The sequence below is a fragment of the Alosa pseudoharengus genome, unplaced genomic scaffold, assembly GCF_046254945.1.
Source record: "Alosa pseudoharengus isolate Yale_2024_CS ecotype anadromous, Long Island Sound unplaced genomic scaffold, YU_APseudo_1.1 YU_APseudo_1.1_scf_5, whole genome shotgun sequence".
Lineage (NCBI taxonomy): Eukaryota > Metazoa > Chordata > Actinopteri > Clupeiformes > Clupeidae > Alosa > Alosa pseudoharengus.
The window spans coordinates 36,700,208-36,707,707 of NW_027468837.1; the positions used below are offsets into that span (position 1 = coordinate 36,700,208).

The window sequence follows — 7,500 nt, forward strand, 5'->3', positions numbered from 1 at the left end:
TGGAGTGGGAGATAGAGAGAAGGATGAGGAGGTGTCATAGAGCCACTCTTCTCTCTCTATCTCTTCTTTCCTCTCTCACTCTATCCCTACCTCTATATTTCTCTCTCTCTCTCCCTCTGTCTCTCTGTGGTCCCCGTGTCAGTGGTCACTCCCAGGTTGTGGCCTGCACCCTGGGTGAGGAGCGCTCTGGTGCTCGCCTGTCTGTTAAAAGCCTAATTAAGTAACGCAGGGAGACACTGATGGAAGAAGGGGCCCGTTTACAACTCTAAACGAGACGATCAAATCCCCTCAACGCACATGAACGGGAGGTGGTGGTGGCAGTGGCGGCGGTGGTGGTGGTGGTGATGGAGGTGATGGGGGGGTCTTTGGAGAATGAAAGGTGGAGGATGTGGGGTGCAGAGACTTTTAGTGTGCAACTCCATCATTAAGGATTAGCCTGAAGGTCAGAGGAAACCAGAGGTTGACCTTGGGGTATTACACACGCACACACACACGCACACACACACACACACTGTACTCTGTGTCACAGTAAGCTTCTCCGGAAGAGGGATGATTACATTTTGAAACCAGCACCCAGAGCACAGCTGAACGTGTGTGTGTGAGTGTGTGTGTGTGTGTGTGTGTGTGTGTGTGTGTGTGTGTGTGTGTGTGTGTGTGTTGTGTGTGTGTGTGTTGTGCATTAGTGTATACGTGTGATGTGTCCAAATGCCAGAGATCTCCGTGGATTTGATACTGGCCGAAAGTGCCTCCAAGCCAAATAAACTACTGCGCAGTGCAATGAAGCAACTACATTCCAACATGTGCAGGCGGTGCGGTATGCGTGTGTGTGTGTGTGTGTGTGTGTGTGTGTGTGTGTGTGTGTGTGTGTGTGTGAGTGAATCTTTATATTTATGATATGAGTGAATCTTTACATTTCTACAATTTGAGCGTATGCAAGTCTATATATGTACTTATAAAGCATGTGTCTACAACCAAATTCCAAACTGTCTTGTCTCTTCAAAATTCTAGTCATTGGTTAACTGCCAACTTAAATAATTTCTTATTACCAGCTCTATTTAGAGCCCACACCAGTCTGGCTTTAGGCCTAAGCAGCAGCATTTTTGCCATTATTCTGGTTGTGAATGACATTGTCAATGCACTTGATGGGGAAAAAACATTGTGCTGCCATCTTTGTAGACCTCTCTAAAGCATTTGACACAGTGGATCACTCTATCCTTTTACATACCCTATCTACCATAGGTCTCAGTCCAAGTGCTTGTACATGGTTCCAGAATTACTTACTAATTACTGTACTTACTTGACAGGCACCAATCAGTAAAGCTGGGGACTGTTCAGACAGAGTCCATGCTAATAACAAAGGGAGTTCCACAAGGCTCTGTCCTAGGTCCAGTCCTCTTGACACTTTACATAAGATTGTTAGGTAATACTTAAAGGTATCTACATAAGAGTGACATGACACTGTCATGTGTTATTACATTACAAACAACACTTCTGTCATTAAGTGTCATTCAGTTTTTGTAATGACAAGTTGACATTGTTTGGGTTGTCTTGATTATGACAACTTGAAGTGACATTACCAGTTGTCTTGGTCATGACGAGTTGACATTAAATATGTTTGGGTGTATTTGTCAAGACAAATTTACATTAAATTTGTTTGCAGTGTCCTTATTAAGACAACTTGATATTAAACAGGGTGACCTTACCAGAGGATGTCTTTGTCATGACAACTTGGCATAAACAGAAAATGCACCTCTTTTTGTATTCATGACATTTTGACATAATGATTATTATAATTAAATGTGTAATGCTAGAGACCAATTCTAGCACTTGGTCAGACAGATGTATGACAGGATATTTAACATAACAAAAACTGAATGACACTTAATGACAGAAGTCATAAACATTTACAACACATTCATGATAGTGTCATGTCATAGTTATGACAGTGTCATGTCACTCGTATGTAGATAACCTTCAAGTAAAGTGTTACCAATTGTTCCTCTGCTATTTAACTGCCATTTACACTTGTATGTGGATGACACAATTTTGTATTGTATTGCTAATTCCACTCAACATCCGCTCACAAGTTGCCATTTTCCAAGTTTCTGTAGAAAAAAGATTATTGAGTCTGTCCTTCTTTCTCCCTTGGACTATGGAGATGTGGTTTATATGCATCTGCCACTACTCTTAAGACCCTGGATGTATCTATCACTCAGCCCTTACTGTAGGTGTATCACAAGAGATACGACCTAGAAATATGATTTTGAAGGCCAAACGTGTAGGCTGCACATTAACGTTTGGATAAAAAAAAGTTGACGTTTTTCTGTATAGTGCTCACCATTGCACTCTATATGAAAAAGTATGCTGATCTCTATCAATAAGACATGATATGCATATGCTCCTGTTTATTTACAAAGCCTTTATTGGTAAACCTTCTGCTTACCTCTCATCATTATTGGACTGGCGTTCCAGCCCATACCAGACTCGGAATAGCAGTCCTCCAAGCCTGTACTGTGCTGGGTAAAACTGCTTTTAACACCCCTTGGATTTGATTCCTTGGTTTCTTTTGGTCATTTTAAAACAATTTGGTATGCTCGTGTACCTGTATCTGTTGAAGTTGATAGTTTTATTGATGTGTTTGCATTGTCATAATTATTACTGTTATTATTGTTGTTACTGTATTCTTATCTTTTTATTTTCTATTTATTTTTTTCTGCTTATTACCTGTGTGTACCGTGCACGCGCGCGCGTGTGTGTGTGTGTGTGTGTGTGTGTGTGTGTGTGTGTGTGTGTGTGTGTGTGTGTGTGTGTGTGTGTGTGTGTGTGTGTGTGTGTGTGTCTGTGTGTGTGGCTGTGTGTGTGTGTGTGTGTGTGTGTGTGTGCATGTGTGCGTTCTGCCTCCAGCAGTTCATGATTGACCTGGTTTTCCCCTTCAGAGCCAACAGGGGGAGGCAGTGGTCCACTGCTAACCCTCACACAGCCAAAGGACACACACACACACACACACACACACACTCACACACACACACACACACACACACACACACACACACACACACACACACACACACACACACACACACACACACACACACACACACCGGCCCCCAGGTTTTCAGGCTGACAGGTGACTGAACACTATCAGACACATTTTTACCCTGGCACACCAGTGGAATTTCACAGACGCTTCTGGAACATTGTGTGAGATTTTAGAAGTTTGCCTTCCATTGTAAAATCGATGAAGGCCTTTTGCCAGATGCCAGGGTCTAACTAGCTCTGTCTCGTCCTCTCATCTCACCTCAATGAAAGTCACTTTTTTCTCCCAATCCCCCTGTGAAAACTGGCACAGTAAGCAGCACAGTATTAGGAACAGAAATAAAATACATTTTTAAAATGTATGCTTAAATCATAATATTTAAATTTGTTATATTTAGTAATAATGTGTAGCATATAGCTACTGTACAGTATGTACAAATTACAATTTACATTGTAAAATTGATGTACACTTTGATCTAAATAAAATGGAAAAACATTCAAAAAATTGGTAAAAAGATGGTAAGATGGTAAAATGAAATGTTCAAATGTAATAGCCATACCAGGCACCAAAGAGATAAGTATAAGTATACATACCAGGCACCAAAGAGATAAGTATAAGTATACATACCAGGCACCAAAGAGATGAAGGCCAATCCAGGGAGAGAAAGAGAATTTAACCTGCGGCTATAATGATAGAAAGAAGGGTGTGTGTGTGTGTGTGTGTGTGTCGGGGGGGGGGGTTGTAGAGCGACTCAATTTATTCAATTGGCGCTTGACCCCAGAGGTTAAGACTGGCCGAGTTAAGAATAGAAAAAAAGTGGCCGTCTCGAGGACGAGCCTCGGTCCTTGTCCCTCTCAGTGGCTTTGCAGACAGACGGCCATTCCAAAACGGAACCCTGGCTCATAAACACCCCGCAGGTCGCAGTCTCTTTCTCCTCACGGTCTTTTTCTCCTGCTGACGAGGACCACAGCGGTGTCAAAATCTGCACAGAGTCACAGAGAGAGCTGTAAATGACCGGAGGAAGAGGAATCGTCTGCTTTCATCGGCAGAACAGGCCCTTTATTTAGGAGGGCCTTGATGTTAATAACAAATAGACAACAAATAGTTTCAAATTATCCAGAGAATTTTCTATTTAAACCAAAACTGAAAAAGTAGCTGTGGATTGGAAACAAGCAATAACATGAACACCAATGAAAACATCTTTGAAACTGACAGGTGTTATAGTAATACAGCTGGGCATCTAACACAAGTACGGTTTCTCTGCAGCTTATAGATTATACATCGTTAGATTATATATTTCATATTCATTCTCTTTGTTCCTCTTTATAGATGGTTAGATTATATATTTCATATTTTATCTCTTTCTACTCTTCTCGTCTACTGTTCTTTTTTCTTTCTTCTTCCTCGCTGTGGGAGCGGGGAATTAACACGGCCCCTGTGTCTTCCCGTCAGACACACACACACACACACACACTCACACACACTCACACACCCACACACACACACACACACACACACACACACACACACACACACACGCACACTCACACACCCACACACACACACACACACGCACCCCTGTGTCTTCCATCTCTCTCCCTGAGCACTCCTCTCATTTCAGCGCCAGTCAGGGGAACAGATTAAATAATCCACGCTGGCACCATATAATCCCTGGTCTCTATGAGATCCCCAGGCCCAGAGAACCAGCCCGTCCTCCGACCCCCCCCCCCCCCCCCAACCCCCCCCCCCCCCCCCCCGCCCCACACCGTCTCTGGCCTCAGCGATTGGTCCCCTTGTGGAGGCTCCGCCCCCTCCCTCACCCCACCTCTGCCTCTGGAGTCTCCAGTGTGCCCTGTCCTGCCCAGCGTGGCGCGGCCTACGCCCAATCCTCAGGGAGGAGGAGAGAGGAAGTGCCAACCCTCAGGGAGGTCTGGGTGGAGGAGAGAGGAGGTGCCAACCCTCAGGGAGGTCTGGGTGGAGGAGAGAGGAGGTGCCAACCCTCAGGGAGGTCTGGGTGGAGGAGAGAGGAGGTGCCAGAGGACTAAGTCCTCTAAGTCAAATGTAAAATTCCATGACTTTTCCCTGACTTTCCCTGACAAAAAAAAAAAATAATTCCATGACCTACAATATAATGCAAACTTTTTCTATGACGACCCCCCAAAAAACATGGGCCAAGTTACGTGATCCCCAAGTTACGTGATTTGGTTTTGAAATGTTGTGAGATGGGCGTTGGAAGCAAAGGCAGAAAATGTCTTCTCTCATAGGTATAGGCTATGTCAACATCAAAGGCATTATGTCAATGGCAGCCTTTGACTAAAAACCTTTACAAAAATGTATTTAATGCAAATCATTTTGAGACCCCTCCAATATTTTTGGCGACCACTGAGAACCACTGATATAATAGATTAAATTGTATAATATTCTGACCAAAGATTTCAGAGCAGCCACATGAGATGAATAGGCATTGAATAAGCAAAGTTGGGCTACTCAAGCAAACAGTAAAGCTAATAACCAGATATAATCTTGTGTGGAAATATATTTAATGTATTTTGGCAAGTAGATTTAACAACAAAATTCCCTGATATTCCATGACTTTTCCTCAACAATGATGAAATTCCCTGACTTTCCATGTCTGGAATAGACTTTCCAAAATTCAATGATATTCCAGAAATTCCATGACCCGTAGGAACCCTGTCTCTCTGTATCTCTCTCTCTCTCTCTCCATCTCTCTCTCTCGGAGTCGAGTTTGTACTTTCCTCAATAATCACAGAAAGTTTCTCCTGGTTGAGTCGGTGTGAGCAGGAGATAAAGCCTGGCGAAGAGATCTTAACACGGCAGTGAGCTGCGAAAGCCTACTCTCTCTCGCTCTCGCTCGCTCTCCTCGTCTCCGACGCTATTATTAAACCCCCAGAAAAGAGCCGTGCCGAGCGAGCGTGTTGGAGAAGAGGAGGAGGGGGAGGGAGAGAGGGGGAGAAGAGATGCCAGAAGAAGAAGAAGAAACAAGTTAGCCTGTAAATGCGATGGAACCTGCTCACAATTAGAGAGAGATTTCCAAAAAGGTCAATGAATTCAGATAATATCCTTAGAGGGAGGGAATTTAATACCCTTTTTTGGCGGAATTAATTAATTATAATATTAGGCGTGCTCAGGGGCTCTTTTTGGAGAGTGATTAAGCGAGCACATATCTTTAAAAGACCTCCTCTTCCACACACACACACACACACACACACACACGTCCTCATGGGGGTGGGGTGTTGAACCCGGGGTGCAGCATATATTTTATATATAATACATGAATGCACAGAAACACACACATGCGTGCGGTCTGGTTCCGTGGACGTTCTCTTGTCCGCTGAAAGGCTGACGCGGTGGTGTTTATCTTATAGCTCCCACAAACGTCAGAGTGGAGAGATTTTCCCCGCCACACCGTGCCGGGTCCGTGAACGCTTTCCGAGCCAAAATCAACGCGCTCGTCTCAACGTTGGGCCCCACTCCTCCCCCATCACTTCTCGTTATATAAGGGGCGGACTTCCAGCTGTTAACCTTGAGATCATAATCACTGCTCACCCTCGCAAGCCCAGAGTTCAACCTGCACTACATGTGTTCCCTGAGTCTGACACACACACACACGCGCACACACACACCGGCTTTCTCCCATAAAAGACTGTGATCACGTCGTTAGGGAGGACATCCTTAAATCGATTGCAGGACTTTCAGAGTGGTAGTCAATAATCTGAAACTCTAAAGCAGTTCCTAAACATTGTAGCAATGTGTAATTGAGGAGTGTGAGAGGACTAGACACAGCAGGCAGCACACATAATGTGTGTGTGTGGAGTCATAGCAGGCAGCACACATAACGTGTGTGTGTGGAGTCATAGCAGGCAGCACACATAACGTGTGTGTTTGGAGTCATAGCAGGCAGCACACATAACGTGTGTGTTTGGAGTCATAGCAGGCAGCACACATAACTTGTGTGTGTGGAGTCATAGCAGGCAGCACACATAACGTGTGTGTTTGGAGTCATAGCAGGCAGCACACATAACTTGTGTGTTTGGAGTCATAGCAGGCAGCACACATAACGTGTGTGTTTGGAGTCATAGCAGGCAGCACACATAACTTGTGTGTGGAGTCATAGCAGGCAGCACACATAACTTGTGTGTTTGGAGTCATAGCAGACAGCACACATAACGTGTGTGTTTGGAGTCATAGCAGGCAGCACACATAACTTGTGTGTGGAGTCAGGCTCTTCCTCATCAGTCTTCAAGTGAGCCCTCAGCTTTTCATAAAAATACCCCAAATGCATCCAAATGCATTTCTCTCTTTTATATAATCCCCCGCACCTGTCCGGGATATTTCCTCTGTATATTCCGCTGTTTCAGAGTGACCATTCCTCTGTGTGCGTTTGGCATTCCGCTGTTTCTTAGTGACCATTACCCTGGTTCCCTCGTTCCCTTTCCTGCCAA

The 7,500-nt window shown here is 44.4% G+C and overlaps 1 long non-coding RNA gene across 2 annotated transcripts in view; it reads right to left on the reverse strand.

Moving 5' to 3' along the window:
* Positions 1 to 1,542: 1,542 nt before the first annotated feature.
* LOC143104036 (uncharacterized) overlaps positions 1,543 to 7,500 on the reverse strand; it is a 66,667-nt gene continuing 60,709 nt past the window's right edge. For both annotated transcript variants that reach the window (XR_012982983.1, XR_012982982.1), the window contains exons 2-3: positions 3,665 to 4,019; positions 1,543 to 3,340 (exon numbers count right to left, since the gene is read on the reverse strand). This is a non-coding gene — a long non-coding RNA (uncharacterized LOC143104036). The remainder of the gene's footprint in view (positions 3,341 to 3,664; positions 4,020 to 7,500) is intronic.